Source organism: Uranotaenia lowii, chromosome 3, assembly GCF_029784155.1.
Source record: "Uranotaenia lowii strain MFRU-FL chromosome 3, ASM2978415v1, whole genome shotgun sequence".
NCBI lineage: Eukaryota > Metazoa > Arthropoda > Insecta > Diptera > Culicidae > Uranotaenia > Uranotaenia lowii.
Genome location: NC_073693.1, coordinates 196,124,126 through 196,144,970, shown reverse-complemented (window position 1 = coordinate 196,144,970; position 20,845 = coordinate 196,124,126). Strand labels below are relative to the sequence as shown.

The following is a 20,845-nucleotide window of genomic DNA, read 5'->3' as shown; positions in this document are numbered from 1 at the left end:
CGGATAAGGGTTAAGGCCAAAAAGAAATTATAATGACAAGTTTTATGCAAATAATCATGACTTGTGTTTTGGAAGCCTAAAATACGATTTAAAATCTGTTGATGTGGTTTGATGAAAAAAAAAAATATTTCAGTGTTTATTCTTGATTTTTACTGAATAATTCCGTGGTTCTGACCAAATTTGCCCGGATTTTGGGTTGAACATTTTGAAATCAAATGCCTGGATCTTGCCAGGATTTTCGTTAAATTTTCCGAATTTGTCCGGTCCGAATACGGTCGGAAAAAACATCTGGCAACCTTATTTTATACCCACCGTTTTTAGGAAGCTTGAATAGATTTGCTCTTTTTTTATCTTCAAATCATAGCAATGTATTTTTCATCTTTTCCATGTGTTATCTGATGAAGATCTAGTATATTCAGCTTGTAAACATATGTGAACGACCTCTTTCGAAGATTATCCAACTTTTCAAGAAAGATGATCTCATTGTAAAATGGTATATTTAAGATTAATTTTTTTTTTGTAGAGAAATGAATCCAACTTAGATGAAATTTCAGGGATTAGATAAGAGAAAATCGATGTTGAAAAACATGCGAAAAAAATTCGCCTTGTCTCCCGGTGAGACTTGAACCCACATCTTGCGCCTCTCCGGGGCCCATGTATTAACATTCTACTACAGGAGACCAACCTGGCGTATGAATATTATACTGGTTGAGTGTCGATGTCTATCGGAATGAAGGGAATAGTTCTCCCATGTGATCATAGTCATTTTTCTTGGTCTATTTCTATTCCCATCATTTCATCTTACGGTAGTTGGAGACAAGGCGAATTTTTTTTCGCATGTTTTTCAACATCGATTTTCTCTTATCTTATCCCTGAAATTTCATCTAAGTTGGATTCATTTCTCTACAAAAAAGTTTCGCTGACTGAATGTTTGAGTCAAGACCCATTTCTGGGTCGCAGTTTAAGAAAAAAGATTAATTTTGTACTTAGAAATTTATAAATAGACTTCCGCTGAAAACTTGTTGAAGACCTCTTCTGCATGATTTCAATGTGCTTTTTTAGTTTTCTCAAAATTGGATGACAGAATTGAACACATTGATGAAAAACAAAAATTAAAAAAAATTAAAATGCCAACTGAAATTAAGTTGTACAAATCTAAAAACTACAGATTTATTTACTAAAAAGCTCCATGCGTTTGATTTGATTTTAACTTTTTCCAGAAAATGCACGTTTAATTGTATAATCGCTCTTTTAAATCAAATTCCTACACTGCTATCAAAGCACTGAGATTTCAGCCTTCAACTTACAGCCCTAAGTTTAATTAATTTTTCTTTCCCTATGTGGAAATCCAAAAATATAAAAAGGGTTGATTCCTTAAAGCTAAATTTGAAAAAAATACTTAAAATGTAGAATTGTACAATTCAGAATAACAAGAGATCACTTTTAAAGTAGTTATACATAAAATAGATGAATGATTACTTTCCGTTTTATTATAATTAAAGAAAGGAAATCAAAATATTCAAGTAAATGAATGAAAAAAAACATATCTTTGTTTTAAAAATATTTTTAAATCTCGCTTTTGACAGAAATTTTTAAAAAAAAATCAATTTGTTTTACGTGATTGGGTGCCGAGATACCCAAACAAGCCGACAGCATGAAACAGAATTTGTTGCTTTAAATTTTTATACATTCAGGAAGTATGCATCCGGAAAATCATTCGGTAGGGATCTTATTAATATGTTTCATTCCCATTCATAAATCGAATAAATATCTAGAGAATATGCCGGAAGATATCGTGACTAGAAACACTCTAGCTACTCGGTACCGTAAGTTGAAAATGTTACATAATCCGCCCTAAGAATGAAACTTTAACTTAAACTTAATTTAAAACGAAGACCTTCGGCAGCCAATCGATATTCAAAGTTAATTCAATGCAAATAACCTTTCTTTCAATTTATTTCCGGATCGGACCACTGCACTTCAAGTTTTTCAGAAATTTATCAGAAAGGACATTAAGAAAATGGTAGTAACATAAAATGCAATGAGTTATTCCTTTCAATTCAATGAAATTTTAACCATATTTTTTATTCTTTATAGAGGACTGCCATGATGGTAAGAAATTCTCTCAATTATATTGTCAAAAAATAACCAAATCGGCAGTTTTGCAAAAAAAAACATAAATGGTCAATAAAAACGAGCATGTGATATGTACTGAAGTCAAAAATGGTCAATTGTAGTGAGAATTCACGTCACAAAAATATAATCGATCACACAGCAACACCTTGAATGTTTTAATGACCATATCATATTCAATTTGCGACCGATTGCTATCATTTTTATTATTCTAAATAAAGTAAATTGGTCGACCTCTAGAATGACAAATTTCAGAAAAGTCTGGAGAATGAATTCACGTCACTGTTCAAAATGTGTTCAAAGCGAGTTTTTTCGGAACGAGTCATAAGTTTATCCAACGATGCTTCAAGAGTTAAATAATAATGTTGAGTGCTGAAAAAATCGTGTTATGCAGAAACAGTTGCATACACAATTTCATGCAAGTTCGCCAAATTCTCTTGCAAAATCAATTTTTTTAAACCTGCTTGAAGCGCTTTACTAAAGTATTCCCAAAGAAACTGAAATTATTCTACATGAATATACGCTATAGTCTGCACGGTTTGAGGTTTGAAAATTAGACAAATTTAAAAAATGAAATCGTTTTCTCGGAAACTGAACATCAAAACCACTTCAATGTATAGAAAAAAAAGTCTGTTCATGTCTAACTATATAGTTTTTATACACAAATCTGATGAAGTATATGAAAAAATCAGTATTCTGCTTAATAGGTGCGTATAGCCTGCTTCTCCCTTAAACCTAACCTAAAAACATAATTTCGGGAAATGTTCATCAAAAAACAAAAAAATTCGCAGAATAAATATCCTTACCTTCTCTACTGAGTAAAATTGAGCCATCAAGATATATTAAAACCAGGCTGAATAATAATTTGACTCAAACGAGTTCTCCTAGGGTAATGGAGATGTTGAAAAAGCCACCTTGACAAGAGTGTTCAAAAATGCAGGCCCTGAAATTTATAGAGAAACTTTGTATTGCCGATTGGTCCAATTTAAGCAACCAAAGTAATTTTTTAAATTATTGATTTCTATTTCTAAATTGATTTTCGGAAAATGGTGTACCTATACATAAATTCAGCATTATTCAAACTCACATATTTGCTCATAAAGTGAGCATTCCAGATTGCCCTGTTTTTTTTTTAAATTTCAAGAGAACTCAAAATTTCAAATTTCAAATATATTTTAAAGTTTTTTAGGTAATTTTGGTAAATATGAATCTATCGAAGTTGCATATTGGTGAAATTCCTCATAAATAATGTAAAAGTTTAAAGTTAAGGCAATATACCTTGCCATTTTGCTAGTATTTTGAAATGGTAATGATTTGTAGAACTTGAAGCAGTATGATTGAAGTAATGTTAATTTTTATTTGCCTAAGCCGAGGGCCCGGGGAAATTATTTTTTTTTTAGAATCGTTCAGTTGATGATGAAACGATAAAGATTTAATTATTTTCAAGACTACTTTTAGGAAAACTCAATGGACTACGGAGTCGATTTTGGATCATTTTTAAAACTTTCAAACCCTGGTTTCCAAACCATGGTTTTTTGCAAATTTTTCAAGTAACATTTACATGGATAAATTTGAACTTTTATGTTTGGAAAAATTGAATATTTTGTACTAAAAAATCAATATCATTTTTGTTTCTTCTGTGAAACCGAGGTTGTTGATGGTTTTTGTGTCAATTTATTAATTATCCAAAGGAAATTTTCAGCTTAACAACTTTGTCGAAGATAATAATGTAATCTAATAATATAAAATATTAAACGGCTTACAACTTTTTTGCCTAAAAAGATACGAAGTTACGGTTTTCGACAAAGCTGCTCAGCATAAGATTTTCTTTGGAGAATTTACAAATTGGCACAAAACCATCAACAACCTCGGTTCCACAGAAGAAACAAAAATGATATTGATTTTCAGTAGCTACAAAATATTCTATTTTCCCATACAAACATGAAAGTTCAAATTTACCCATGTAAACGTTACATAAAAATTCTGCAAAAAATCATGGATGAGTTTTTAAATAAAACAAACCTTTTGAGACTCAAAGGTTTGAGAAATTCAAAAATGACCCAAGATCGACTCATTCTTATAGACCACCCCAATGAAAAGTCAAATTTAGAATATGAATATATTTTTCGGAAGTTTACTTTTAAAAAACACAAACAAACTTTATTCCGAACTTGCTAAATTCAATAGCAAGCATCACCGTTCTTCTTTAAGTTAAAATGCATCCCCGTTCACAGGTATATTTGCATCACTGACAAAAAAAAAGGTGTTTATAGTTTCTGACCGAGCAATAAGCAATTTTATCTTGTTTTATGGCTCTAAATGCTAAGTAATGGTGGGAAAATATTACATTCTTTCAACCTGTGAATGTTTTTCAGCGCCCTTGCCTTTATTGAGGTGAGGTTTCATTGGGAAAGATAGCTGTTGAATTAAACCCGTCAAGACAAAAAAAAAACTTTTATGATTGTTTTCAATTGCGGTCGACTCCAATTACATTCTAATTTTTATACTTCAGCAAAAAACTGTTGACAACATGTTTTGTACGCCACTTCAATGGATGATGATTTGAAGGCCGGTTGATTAGATAAATCTTGTTTTATACGCGTAAATTATCCTATAATCATTCATTTAATGCAGTTTACGTAATTGTTGAACATTTTCATAAGTTTAATCCCTTAAAAACACACTTTATGATCATAATGTACAAGTGCCACTTGTCAAGTGGTATGATTATCTGTGGACTGTGTTTTTAGAAGCCATTGAATTTGAAAAATGTTACATGTTGCCCCAGTTGACGGTATACATATTTTCGAATCATACATTAACAAACCCCCTTATTCTGCGCCGCGCGTGAGGTGACGATAGTCGAGTCGAGTCGGAGTCACATGAGTCTTGTCACCTTATTCCCGAAGCCGATGTGACAGAGGTTCATGCCCAGCTGACTACTAGATTAGGATAAGAACTCAAAAAGTTCATTCTAAAAGACGTTTCTCACCTAAAGCGACTACTGGAATCGGGTGACTAGGGTGACTCGACTATCGTCACCTCACGCGCGGCGCAGAATAAGGGGGAAAATATATGTTAGAGGAAAGGGATTTTTATTGGTGATTTTTCATAACTATAGAAACAAGAAATTTGAAAACATCCTGCATCTATAATAGTATGCTTGCTAGAAATTTGCAATATCATTTGGAACCAAATTAAAGTTTCAAAAACTATTTTTCAACTGATGAGTAAAAGCTTCAATAGGGCTACAAATAACGGCTTCAAACCTGTTGAGTTGTGTTATTCGAATTAAAATTATATAATTCAACTGCATCAGTTTTTGCTACACCCATTTAAAAAAAACATTGATTAATGGGTAAAGGTACGCTGATCAAAGGAATTTCGAAGTTCGTTAGTGAAGTCATTTTTTTTCGTTTCAATTAAAAATAAAGTTGTATGATAAAAAGTGTACTCGGCTGATTTTTTCTTTTAAATTATTCTATCCAATTTCAAAAAGGCTTGTTCTGTTAGCATTCAAATACTGGCGAAAAATTATTGAACCAAAACCTTGTGAAAAAAAAATTATTTCTAAATATCTACGAAAATTACAAATGTTTTATAATAAAGCTTGGGTGAACGAATTTAGATTTTTTATCTACATTAATCAGCCGGCATCAAAGTTGCCGGCAAAAATTATTAGTACTTGCTAAAAACAATAGATATCTGAAACTCTGTGATTCGACCCAAAAGGTCTTTGACGATTATGTGAGCTGCTTTTTTCAGAAATTTGATTGAAAATTTATAACCATATCGATAAATTGAGTTAATACGAAAATTCGTATTACACGTTACCAAAATCATAATAAAGCTTTAGACATCCCAAACCAATGATATATAAAAAGATTGAACATTATAAAAAACTAGGAACAAACATTTTGGAATCAAGAATGAAGATTTGAAGAAAAAAAAATATGTGAAATTGAACGTTTTTCGGTGATTTCGACAACCTTGGTTCCATCCCAATATAGAACTTCAATTTAAAAAACACTGTTTTAGCCGTTTGTATTTAGGAAAAATAATTGAGGACAAATTTTAAGTGTGAAAAAAAAACCAAAAATCAGTTAGCGATTCAGCGTCAAACGCTAAGAAAACGGTGATTTTCTTAAATATATATTTTTCACACTCTTAATTATCACTACGATAAGCTTTAGAAGATTTTCAAATGGAAGTGATTACGAATAGAACCATTGGTTTTTACAAAGAAGTTGTTAGAACAAACTTTCACCAAGAAGTACTATAAAAAATTGAGAAAATTAAAAATGACATAGATGTACCTTTTCAATATCGGGTATTTAAAAAGTTGTGTTGAATTTATGTTTTCAAACACGTGAATTTGTTTCATCTTTCCTTCTTCCTTTGTTTTCACTTAAATTTGTAGTAATAAAAAATGACGTGAAGCTCCGCTAATTATTAAAAGTTATGTCATTTTAAGTGCAACCCGCTGGCAAGATTTAAAAGTTAAATTGACCCTTCGATTCAAAAGGCTCACCCCTGCAAAAGACCAAATGGGAAGCTGAAGAAGTGTAACCGACCAAATTTAAAATTTGAGCCTAACCATTTCAACTTCAAAATTCATTCATCTTTTTTTTTTTTTGTTTCGATTATAGTCGTTTTACCATCTTTATGGCATTCGCGACTTTATCAACGTTGCAGTTGGCGGATCGTTATTGAAAAACTTATCCGGTACAACTGTGTTCGATGTTTACTCTTGGGCTCGAACTCGCGGACATCGGCTCAGGAGACAACAGACTTGCCAACTGAGCTATATCACAAGCCCCAATTCATTCATCGATTTTTTTTTTGCATCAACAAATTGGAAGCCATGTGACATGCATTTAATACTTACGATTGTCAATAGAACTAGCCAGAAAATCTAAAACCTAAATTTTATAATTATTCACTTTGATTATTAAAAAATGTTATTACAATTTACATGCTAAATATAAATATTTTTCAAGAAAAAAAATTTAGCTTCAACTTTTTTTTTCAATGCTCAACTTCACATTCAAACGAATTTTTATAAATATCACAAGGCCATAAAATTCACATTTTGCGGATGTGCAAGGAACTTTAAAAATAATTTTCATTAAATTCATTGAATCCAAAAATTCAATTAATTATTCTTCTATCAGCCTTTCTTGTTTGAAATAACTTACAAAACCATGTAAAAATCTTTTTAGAAAATTTGGAACATTTTCGACAAAACTATGTTTCAAACATAACAAAAAAAATTAAATAAAGATTTTCATTAAATTATCCTCTCTTATCTATTAAAATAACTTTTTCAAAGACCCCAATTAACTTTTATTACTACGAAAAAAGTTTCACTAGTTTCCTATTTCTTTACTTTTTCCCATTCTGTTAAGCAAGGGAAATTCAACGAATTTGTAAATAAGTTCGAACAGAATTTTAATTTTAGACATTTTCATAAGCCAAAATTAAATTATTTTGCAGGCTAATTAAATAAAACCCTTTTTTAAAACTTTCTATAGTAAAGTCAGCAATAAATGTTATGATATTTTTCCAATTTTTTAAAACTGTAGAATTTTTTTCTCAGATTATTCATCATCGTCATGATCAAAATATCTTTGCTCTTTAATCAAATTAAGTTCAGAATCAGTTTGTTTTTCTTTTATGTAGGTTTGTTAGTTCATCAATGATTGATTTCACTCAACACTAATTCATTTTTAAACTTATTAGCTCTATATCACCAAAACCGGAGGCGATAAACAAAATCTGTGTATAAATTCGAGTTAAGAATATTTTAAGGGAACTTGAAATCTACCAAATTAGCATAAGCACCAAAATGCTGATTTCTTTAGTTAATTTGAATTCTATGAATAAATTTTATCTTAATAAACTATTTTAATTTTTTTAAATATTTTATAATAAGTTTGTCTTAAAAACTAAATCATCTTTAAATTTTGATCAGAAAAACAATGTTATTACCTTTTGTCCTTGTCAGAATCCACTATTTTAATTGGCAGCGAAAAAATATTCAGAGCTTGAAATTTTAAACTAAATGATATGCATTTGAAAGTTTATAAACGTTTCACTTATTTATGTTATTTAATATCATGTTTCTTTTATCGATCATGATTTTTTAGTTAATAGATGAAAAGTTTCAAAATTTAAACGATTATAACCTACTTTACTTTTTCAATATTTACAAAAAAAAAGTAATTAAATAATTTTGAACTTTTTTAATGACTCACCGGATTTATTGTGCACTAGCTGATTTACCCGGCCTTGCTCGGGTTCACATTAAATAATATAAATCAAATTGATTTGCTTGACTTTTCCAAAATTTAGAACTTTTATTATCGAAATCTTAGAGTTATGAGACTTCAATTAATAGACATTCAATATAATTTCCCTTAAATGCTCATTCATCGTATCACGAAAAACATTTTTCACCCACCATTTTTATGAAGCTTGAAATGATTTCGTCTTATATTTTTTATCTTCAAATGATAAAATTGTTTTTTTTATTCATCCCATTCCCAATTTAATAAAAATCTCTTTTGGACATCATCTCACTTTTCAAGATGGTTTCCTTTACAATGGTATATTAAAGTTTTATTAACTTTTAAATTTCTTAAAAGACTTCCGAATCCTGTTGAACCATGTTGAAGACAAACTTTTGATGTTTTCAATTGTACGTTTGCTTTTTAATTTCACACTATTTTATGAATACTTGTTCTTAAATGTTGAAAGTTCCACTAAGGCCGGAACAAATTTCAATTTCTTCTTTTGTCATCCCCCATTTCGATTTTCCGGAAAATCCAGAAGGGGGAAATTAATAAAGTTTATGGTGTTTTCTTTTGAATAATTTGATGATTTTACGAAAATTCAAATAATTGGAAAAGCGACAGTCTAACGATAGAGAATGAGAATTGTATCACCTTTTGTAATCTAGATTTTTCCAAATTTTAGATCTTAAATAACTCGATTTTTCGATGCTATGCGATGTAAGTTGAATGCAAGTTTATTGCATGCCATATTTTGTTATATATGTTCCAATTTATTGAAACTTTGGAACCACCCTCGTGATGTTCCAACTCCAAGTGACAGAAGATGGATTTCAAATTTGTTCCAGCCTAATAGTTTTTTGAAGTTTCCGTAAACAAATAATCTCTGAACCGAAGTTACTATTATAATGTTATAGAACAGGTTTTATTTGAGTTTTATTTTAATATTTCTATTCTTGGACACAATCATCCCATCGATGATTGTGAAGGGTGATCAATGTTAAAATTTTTAGATATCATTTGTTTGAATTCGCAGTACCAAACGGTTCTACAATAAGTCTTCTCAAAATTTGATGGTGGAATTGAACACATTGATAACGAAAAACAACTCAAAAATTATAAATTGGCCAATGAATTTGAAATATAAAAAACTAAAAATCTCAGATTCAATTAGGTATCTGATCAATTTTCCGATCCCCCGTTTAAATTCCACGACGGCTATCAAAGCGTTGAAATCGAAGCCTTCAACTTTTTAACTCTGAATCTTATTATTTTTTATGAGGGGTTCCAAAAATGTGAAAATAGTTTGTTCTTATAAGCTGGAATTTATGAAAATCTGTACAATAGTTTTACAGCACTCAATCCAAATAGTTATTCAGCTGAAGAAGTCAATTCACAGTTCAGTTCATTGTATATTCTTGTAGACTCTCGAAGTCCCCCAGCACTTTGAAAACCACTTCAAGTCCTAGTCAATAGGTAAGTAATAAACAGGCTAGTTGTATCAATCCAAAATGTAAGCTCATTATTTCATCCAAAAATCTTGTACCAATACCACATGCTTTCAGCAGTAGCATGTACAAAAACACCCGCAAAAATTTTTTCTTTAAAATATTTAATGCTGAGCAAGCTTTGATTTGCTTTCCAGTACACGTGAACTCCTAGACGGTCGTTTCTAATGCCCGGCCCATGGAGATGGTGAAAATAACCCCGCCAAAGGGAACGAAAATCGGTCGACAAAATGGATGTCATGACTTTTGGTTCGTGTGAAAAAAACCAAAAGTTGTATGGGAGGGTCCCTTTTCTTAGGTGGGAGGGGCTCGAAACTATTACTAAAACCTTACCATGATCCAAAAACATCACTGTACCAAATTTCAGGCTGATCGGTTCAGCGGTGTGGATTTGTATAAGGTGCATACAAACAAACAAACATATATAGTCCAACTCATCTTTATATATTAGATTTTTGGTATTTTTAATATTTTTAGCTAAATTTGAATTTCGAACCAGGTAAAGCATGCGAGATGTTCTTTTTCACACTCAAAACTTTTAGTGCTTAATCAAATTTTCAAGATTGAGTAAGGTTATTCAATAGTAACAATCTTCATTCGGAACTGATACCAAAACCTCGAACACTAATCCCAGGTTCAGAATTCTGCTTGAAATTTTCAAAAATTATCTCTCGATAGGAATACATTTCTGAATATTATTTAAAATTAAAATAGATTGATCTCAATCACGAGATTCTAATTCACTGTTATCAAAATCAATATTTGATTTCATATTCCACATTCGGTATCTAGTTTGGAAATCATGATTTTCGGTTCGCATCATCATTAGAAAAAAAAATTGAAAAGGTATTTTGAAATCGTTGTACAAGTTTGGGATTGTTTTTCTTTCTAAATTTATCCATGGTAATTAAAAGAAGTTAAAAACTCATATGCACTAAATTAATTACTTGCCGACTACTTGCCGATATAAAAATATACCTATTAGAAATCATCCTGAGTTTTTGTTTCTTATTCAGTATCGAAGTTCATAAACTTACTTTTTATGCGCAAATAAAACATAACAAAACTTCTAAAATGACGATCCAAAATTGTAAAATTAAGTTTAAAATTCATCATAAGATCGCAAATGTCGAATAAGGATTGGTTTTTCAATTAAAAAAAATATTTAAGAAAAAAACATCCACAAGATTTTATTATGGAATTTATATCTATGAAAAATATTTGCGTATAAAGAAACATGTAATCTTCCCGTAAAAAAATTGTACGGAATCCAATTTTTTTAAATAAATATCGCAGTTTTATCAAGAGCCAAATTTCAAACTTAAACATTGAATTTGGATCGAGTTTGCACGAATTTGAACCGAATTGTTTCAAAAAATTAATTTGTATTTTGAAAGTTTCATTTATTTTCTTTAATGGTTAAAATCTTTGAACTTGTTTGATAGATTTTGCTTATCGAATTTGAGCATAGAATGAGTTTTTTTAATTGAAGGTTTTCTTCTAAAAACTTAATTTGTGTTCAAATAAGCATAATCGACCAGATTTTATAGCAAATTCAAAGATTTCAACCATCGATGTAAGAAAGTTTTTTTATTTGGTCTAGAACTTATACAAATCCAGCTTACAATAATAGAGATTTAAGGGTATTTTTTCAAAAGATTCTGTTAGATACAAAAAACGAAAACTAAAATAACTTAAGACTTTTTTTGTAAAAAAATGTCAATTTTGAAAAAGAAATGACTAAAAAGTGGGTTTCTGTATCAGGAGTAATAACAATGCCAAAAATGCATAATAAATAAGAAAATTGATATCTCAAACCATTTTCCTACTTATGACCATCATACAAACGCGAAAATAAAATTTAACTGTTAAAATTAAAATTTCATCCGAATCAAAGTTTTAAATCAATGCTTTTTTTGGTAAGTAAAAACATATTCCAATTATGTTCTTCATTCTGAATTAGAAATTTGCTTAAAAATAAATTCCAAGCAGTCTTGAAAACGAAAACGAATAAAAATTTGTTATAAAATTAAAATATGATTATAATTTTAATGGCATGTGCGGCGGAATGAAAACTAGAGAGAATTTATTTTATAGAATTTGAAAGAAAGGTGGATAGACAGGCATTAGTGCGCCAATAGGAGAAAGCTTGATAGGTGTTGAAATTTTAGGCTAGAGGGCATGTTGATGAAAAGCTCCCATGAATTGCTCCCGCCTTTGCTCTGCATTAGCTAACTATACATGAGAAACCCAGAAAGAGAATTCCCATGTATAGCGAGCCCAATGGTTTGAGAGCGTGTTTTTACGCACACTTCAAACGAGCAAAAACGTAGCAACCCATGGGCCTACTGAGCTTTCCTTATGCGAGAACAGCTCTATCGACGTTGCCATCATTTAAATTCTTATTAAAATAAATTCCTTCTAGTTTTCATTCCGCCGCACATGCCATTAAAATTATAATCATACAAATTACGGCGATTAAAATCATATAACAAAATTAAAATAAAAAGCTCCGGACATAAGAATCAATACACAGAAAAAGAATATCTACATACATAAAATACAACACCTGATTTGAAAAGCATTGAAATACGAATTCTTAAAATAAATTTCAGATCAGGTCACAAATAAACCATGATTTAAATTTTTTTAAATCAGGGATAGTAATTTTTTGTTATTAGGTAAATATCTCAATTTTCATTCCTTCACTTCATTTTCAGTTGAATACTTGATTTGAAAAAACCGCGGTAATGTTTTGAATTTGAAAATTTTTTGAATTTAATTTGATAATTTTGTGAACACAAGGTCAATACTAATTTAATTTACATTGCTCATTAAAATTTAGCTTCAAATTTTCTACTGCGAGTCATTTTTCGAACTTTTCATAGATTATTCAAAAATCATGATCGATTCTTAAAAGAAGATAAGAAATAATCAACATAAGAAAAATGCTGGTTTTGAAGTTTTCAGGTCTTGAATATTTTGTCACCATCAAATGAAATATTTTACAATCAATTTTTTATTATTATTTCGAAGATGTAGAACACAAAATTCGGTATATAAAAATAAATTTACCGAATTTTGTAGTTCTACTATTAGTATTTTTTTTAATGAACTTGTATTTAAAAAAAAATTAATAGTAGAACTTCAAAATTCGGTAAATTTATTTGAAAATTAATAGAAAATATGAGAATAAAAAAATGTTTTAATCATTTTGAAGTATAAAACTAAACAGTATTGGTGCCTTTGTTTTGAAGATCGATTTGGAATTTTGGCGTTCTGAACTTAGATCTTTTGTCTATCACCTCCAGTATTGGTGATATGGCGTTTAAAAGTTTAAACATTAATTAGATTTGAGTGAAATGATGTACCAACAATCCTACATAAAAGTCAAAACCGATTCTGAATTCGTATATTATCATCTAATTGTTTAAACATAAATATGCAATTTCCAGAAGTAAAGTGATCTTAAAATGGTAAATTCTGCAATTATTTTCAAATTCGAAAAGATACCACTACAAATAGTTTCTCAATAAAAGTTTTATTTCATTTGATAAATTTGTAGACGATTGGGAAACGATTTAAATTTAAATTTAAAAACTTCTAAATTAAATTTGGTTTAAAACTTCAAAATGGGGAAAAATAAATTTTCATATTTTTTGAAAAAAATTTCGCGAAAGTTAATCATAGATTGAAATCCGATTTTTCAAAGCTTTGTAAGTTTTACAGTTTTGTAAAAAAAACTGTGCAAAAATGCACAATAGAGTGATTTTCCATCTATTTAAAAAAATAATTTTATAAACAAAAGCTGATAGCAAACAAACCAGTTTCATATTTTGATTCACACACACACACATGAATCAAAATTGGCTCTTCAATTCTTTGCTTCCAATTTAAAGTGAATTTTATGGCCTTGTGTAATTTTTCGAAATTACTTTGAATGTGGAGTTGAACATTTTGACAAAAAGATACAAAATAAAATTGAGCCTGAAATTGGATTGTTTAAGAATATTTCTATCAGCAGAAAATGTGTAAGAATTTGAACGATTTTTTATAGAGTCAAAGTGAATAGAAGGTAATTAAGTAATAGATATGTGATCAATTAATATTTAATGAATGAATTATGAAGGTAAAATGGTTGGTTTCAAATTTTGAATTCGTTAAATGTTATTTTTAGTTATTTTGGGCTGGAACAAATATCAATTCCTTCATTTGTAACCCCCCCTCCCCTAACCCCCCCCCCCTTCGAAATTTAAAAAAACCCGGAGGGGAGAATAAATAAAGTTTGAAATATTTCATGTAAATTTCGGAAAAAAAATTAAATATCCGAATGATTTTAAGACCAAAAAACTTATTTTGGAAGATGGAAGTTATTTCACCTTTTGTATTCTTGATTTTATTGAATTTTTCGATAGCAAAAAAAAACTTGACTTATAGATTTTGAGCAATGATATAGTGTGCAATTTGGTTGTATACAAGTTTCCGTGAAATTTATTCCAATTTATTTGTTTTTCGCATTTTTTTGAAGCCACCCCCCTCGCGATGTTTCAACTCCGAGTGACAAAAGAAGGATTTGAAATTTGTTCCAGCCTTATTTATTTCTTTAATCATGTAACTTAAGATACAATCTTATAATATTGTTACAATCTGAATTATAATGTGATTTCCTAACCTAATTATGATTCCAAATCATTAACTTTACCCATAATTATAATTTACTACTAAAAATTAGTTTCAACTTATTAACGTTATGTGTCATTAAGACCAAGCCCACCGGACGTTGCTATTTAGGTCGGTATTTTAGATGGTTTAATTGGTTGCCTTTTTATCAATTTACTGATTTTCGCACCCATTGTAGTCATCCAGGTTTGTATTTTTGTTTGTTTATTTTCTCATAGCGATGACTCGTTGTGTTGCTACCGGGTTGCTACATAAACTAGGCTTGCCAGATACTTTTAGAAAAAAGCGGGACATTTCACGAAAAAAAAGCGGGACACAGCCGAAAAAAGCGGGACATTTGAGAAAATATTTAAAAAAAAAGCTTTGTGTAGCCAAATTTATATGTTTACCATCAGTCAAAGTTGTTTATATAAAATTCACTAAGATTTTTTTTTTACGCAGATTGATTTTGCTCAGTTTTTCTTACACGACCTTATAAAAATAAGTTTCTTTGGTATTTTTTTTTAATTTAAAAACTTGAAAACTCTTTCATCTTAATATACTTTGGTTGGACAATTGAGTCGAAAAAGGGGCTAAGATAAGGCAATTTAACTAAGATTCCGGTGAAAAATTTAATCTCTATCACTCTTTAATCTACATGTAATTATTTGGAAGCAACTCAAACAATATTTTCGTCATTCATTAGTTGAACGTGCTCTAAGGTTTCTTAATCAGAATCTTACTGTAATGTTTAGAGCTTTAATGTTATTCGATATTGTCTTATACACTATGAAAAATACTGCTTATTTTGAGAAAAAGCCTTATTTGGAAGATTTTCTGTTCGTCACAGAATTCAAATTGAGCCTAAGAGCACCTGCAACGGTTCAGGCGTAAATATTGGTTTTAAGTATACCAGTTTAAGCAAAATTTGAAATTTTAGAATCGGCTAAAACACCCACTCCCCACCGGTGTAGGAGCAAATTTAAAACGGAAACACTTTCATTGCAGACACTCAATCATTGAGAAGAGAAAACCAATTTTATTGGAAAAATTGCATAAGTTTTGAGTTTCACGGTTAGTTGTCTTAAAATGAATTCTACGAATATTCTTTTTGACAGAACAATGATTTCAACTATTCTACCAGGATTTCATTAATTTAAAAGCAAAAATGACTACACAACGAGGAAAAAAGGTCAATTGAAACAATTCTTCAATTAATTCAATCAAATTGCTTTGAATCAATGGAATAAAGTTTTGTTGAAATGAAATGAAAAAGCAATTTTTTTTTCAAGTAATTGCTGACATTGATAAAGGAAACGAGAAATGTTCATCCCAAAGTCAAAGGAAATTTTCCCTTGATTTGTCGACATTTTTGTTTGACAAAAACTTGTTTCACTATTTGTAAATTTATGTATGGATACAGAAAAATATGCTAATATTGACGAAAACTCCGAGCAATCCATTCGAAACTAAAAATCTCTCAATATCTCAAATAAAACAAAAATTATAGAACAAACAATAAACATTTATTTTACCTCATCGAAAAAGTATTAAAATTTTCTTTTCGTTTATTTTTTTAAAATTTTAGAACGCTGACTGGATTCACTAATTCGTCGACCCAATTGAAAAGCTTTTTATTCAATTATATCAAATCGAGAATAATGTGACATCTATTATTTATACTTGATATGGTTTTTATTAACATCTATTCTCAATTTATGTTACGTATAGGGTGGTTGAAGCGAAAAAAAACATTCAAATAATATCTCAAAAAGAAACTATTATCACACCCAATGTTACCCAAACATGTGTGAAAGAAATCATTGTTGGCTAAAATTTTCTCACCGTGAACTAAATCGGTCTGTCGTATATTTTGAAATCCTGTTCCAAATTTGCATGAATTTGGAACAAAGGCGTATAACTGTTGGGAATTTTGAAATCGATAACTGTGCTAAAACAACAATATACGCCACCGGTGCCAGCCGAAATGTTTTAGCGTGGTCGAAAACCGTGTTTTGCATCTACCGTTGGGACAGCCCTAAAGTTTGATTTTCTCCAGTGTTAGTCAGTCAACTTTGTAAAAGTTTTCCAAGAAAAAAAGCGGGACATTTTGAGGAAAAAGCGGGACAGCGGGACATTCAATAAAAAAGCGGGACATGTCCCGCTTTTGCGGGACGGATGGCAACCCTAACATAAACGCATCCACTAACAACCTACTGCTCGAATGCTATTTCTCGAATCAAGATAGCGACTGTTGGTGCGATTATTGGTTGATAGATATGTTGCTAAATGTACTCGATTCGAGGTTTAGCAACCATTGGTGGGCTTGGTCTAAATGAAATATCTTTGGCCTAGAGTGATAATGGATTGAAATTTACCGAAGCAAGCTAATTTTATGACATGCTCAATAACACTTATTTTTAAATATGTTTTGGGAACAAGTTGTTTCATGTTACTATGGTAAATGCAGTTCTTGGAAAAAATTTCCTCCCCGTTGGCACGGCCTTGTTCTGTATAGAAGAAACTGCTTCCAGATGTTGTACAAAATCTTTTATTTGAGTTGAGCCAAATGTACGGTTGTACGGATATGGTATTGAACTGAAATGAAGTAAAAATATCAAAAGATCACCAATGATTGATTGTCTGAAAAATTTGAAAAGAATCGGTCAACTAAGTTATTTTTAACAGCATCTTTCCGTGATGCAAATTGGTGTGGGACACCATATACCGTAAACGAATGAAACAAATTCCAACAAAAAATGTCTTTCACTTTTCCGGATTACATAATTCAAATAGTTGTTTTTTTTAGGAGTCTAATGAACATGACAGTACAAAATTTCAATTTGTAAAACTGCCACATGAACAACAAACTGCAACTGGGAAACAGGACTGAGAATTCCGCCATTAGCACCGAGTGTATCTACAAGCAGGAAGAATTCCAAACTTAAATTCAAAGTTTTGGCCATTTCCGTTTTGCTTCCAGCTCGTGGAGAGCAAACAAGAATACGAAATCTGTGCTGCAGGCAAACTGCATACTTGGTATACTTGTACACAGTCAAGATAATCATCAACATCAACATCAGGCAGCGGTTTTAGCCAAATACAATTCACCGCTAGTTAGTTGGGGGGAAATAACGACTTAGCTGCAAGTGTAACGGCAAATTGTACGCGAAATGCATTTCACTTAAGCGCCCCATCGCACGGATTTCTTATAGTCAGTCTGTGGGCTACAAATAGGCGAAAGCCACATGGCCAGGCGTTCCTTCATTCAGCTCTTCATCCAGTTGAGAGTTTGTTTTGTGCCACATCTCTATCTACACTTCGATATATGCACCATGCACCGAGCTAAAGTACAACTTTTGAATAGCCTTCCTTTTCATGTTGGCCGGTCGCTTTTTTTACTTGAATTTGTTTTTTCCTTCTCTTTCGCTTTCATCACTTTGCAAAACTTGAAATTGCATCCGTGCAGCATGCTTCAAACACTATGGCTGGTCCCAACCCGGGCTGAATATCATCTTTCAGCACTACTGGCAATCGGGTGTAGTTTGTAGGTACGCTGCAACAGCTGCCAGCGTTATTCGGGTGAATGTTTTCACTTCAATTCCTATATTTTCCATTGCATATTTTTTGAATTCGCCTTCGGCACTACACTTTATATTCCACGTCGCATTTGCAATATAATTGTTTTCATATAATTAGTACCCATGCAAGAACAATCAAAACATCACTCGTTTCCGGTTTTCATAGAAATCGCACAATAAACCACATGCTCATTAGTATCCAGCCATGGCCAGTGGTAGATATGAATTTTGGTTTTCCCTCTACCCGTCCAATTTCAAACCAAAAAACCAGCACACAAAATCACACTCAGTTATGGAAACGACGCTTATTTTAAATAATTCAGGCCCAAGAGTCGCTACAAAACAAAAACAAGTACACACTCCAGTAACCGTACCTAGATTATTACGTAAAGCTTCTCTGAAAATTATATCTCTTCAGCACAAGTGAAAAAAAATAACTCGTCCACTAAGAGGAACCCCGCGCGTCAAAACTGCTGAAGCGTACTGACAGAAACCGCGTCCAAATGGCAAAAGAACTTGCGCAGCGTTCAACGGGCGCGCAAAGACTGTGGCTCGGCTCAGGGAAACCTCCTCCGAGGAGCTTGCTTATGCGCAATACGCAAGTACCATCGTGTGCAAAAAAAAAATACATTGAACATGCTTAGAGGAAAAGTATTTCGGGGTCACGAGCCTTCCTTGTAAAGCACTACTTGAGGCCCTGCTAAAGCATAGCTTGGATCGGGTCAGGTCTCACAAAACAAAACCATAACTTCATATTTTTCGGACAGCATCCCCTAAACAAGAATGCCCAATTTATGTCCGCGTCGACTCTCGTTTTTCGTATCACAGTGTTGTTGTTTGGCTATTCCGAGAACGGCTTTTTTCACTTCTCTTAGCGTTCGCAAATGGGCTCTAATCACTACGAACAACTGCGGACCAACATTTGAAAAAGGTATTAGAATAGCTGTTATAATGTGTTTTGAATCTTCTTAAATTGAAATCAATAATGTGATGCAACGGTAACAGAATTCGAATCTTTTAAGTCAATCACCTCGAGTTTTAGTTTGGTATATGGCAAAAGGAAGTTTTAAAATTTATCATTTTGATCATTGATACCCGATGAATTGAAAAATTTTATGGAATTCCAGAACTGATATTGAATCTATTGTTCTCCATTGAACCAAAAATTCATTTTTTTTTTCTTAAATATAATAGTAGGGGAGATAAGGGCATAACGAGCACGCTGGGGTACTTTTCTACAAAAGTACGTATTTTCTTAAATCAATTTTCATAAGGATTTGTTTCGTACTACCTATTTTTCATTGAAAAAGGACTATCCTTATCATCTTTATAGAAATATAAAAAATAATAAGCTAGGTTCTCAAGTGACGAAAATATTATTATTTTTGAGCACCACGGAATAAGCTTTTATGACCTTTAAATCATCTTGATCTAAAATGCATCCACTGCAACATGATTTATACATTGTTTCTCTATTTTCGCTATCATTAACTTTTTGATTTAACACTTTAATCAATTTCAAAACGCGTTTTTAATTAAATTTATTGACTCGGGGCGAACAGACCACTATTTGGTTTAAAATTCCTTCACAATTTCGTAAAAATACACCAATGAAAGATTTTTTTTCCTAGACTTTTAATTACTTAAAACCTTCATTTCCATCAGTTTGCCCAACAAGTGAACTAATCTAAATCAGACAATCTCAAAACTAAAAAATGTGCCAAATTAACAATTTTGACGGTGCATTGATTGAAAAGTACGGATTTTACACCACTTTTTTACATTTTTTGTGGTCATAATCATAAAATAATTCAAAACTCAAAATAATATATTTTATATTGAATTTTGAGCAATTTGTAATGATAAAAAGACATCTCGAACTCCACGATCGTTGGTGTGGCTCAGTAAAACAATTTCCACGTCACCAATGATTTTTTATCCGTGATCGGCCGATGCCACCAACTATGCAAAGAAGTCAAAAGAAAGTACCGTAAAATGATGATCATTTCATATTTTTAAAACCAGTACTGGACTCCTATAAACGTAACACATGATTGCAGAAATTTATTAGACTGCTTTAAATTTCAATTTAAAATCGATTTCGTCCTTGTTTAGAATTTGATGCTTTGGGGTAACATTGATCAGTCTCTATTTTGACGGATTTATCGAGTTTTCTTGATCATACAAAATACAAAACACTTTCATAATATTCATAAATGCTAGTAGGTAATTGATAAACTTAGGCAGTTTGTGTGTTAAGGCCGAACAACAATTAAAGTCGAAAGATGGACAATGATGCTGCATGAACTAAGGGAAAAAGTTTTTTAACATTACTTATAAAATTATAACTACAAAAAAAATGAAATTTTACCTTCATTCAAATCTCTAGCCTATTCCCCTTTAATTTTTTCCTTCAAACTTAACCATTTGATACAGTTTCTGGCCTTTTGTCCTAGACTGGCTTACTCTTGGAAAACGTCCATATTTTTTTTTAATATCATAAATTTACCTCAAAATACAAAAAAAAGCTACATCAACACTATAAATTCACTAAGGAAAAAAATTGAACTGTCACATAAATCAACCTGCTGCTTCTAAACGCTTTGATTTCATCAAGAAGTGTGTTTGTTTGCAAGCCTTCGAAAAAATAGATATTTCAAGATTTTGAAAT

General features: G+C 31.1%; 1 protein-coding gene across 1 annotated transcript in view; it reads right to left on the bottom strand.

The window, feature by feature from the left end:
* The window catches only part of LOC129757959 (uncharacterized), a 53,487-nt gene extending 34,779 nt beyond the window's left edge, over nucleotides 1-18,708 (bottom strand). Inside the window, exon 1 of the mRNA XM_055755371.1 lies at nucleotides 18,549-18,708. The gene's annotated coding sequence lies outside the window, so the exon portion shown is untranslated. The remainder of the gene's footprint in view (nucleotides 1-18,548) is intronic.
* Between the last annotated feature and the right edge of the window lie 2,137 nt (nucleotides 18,709-20,845).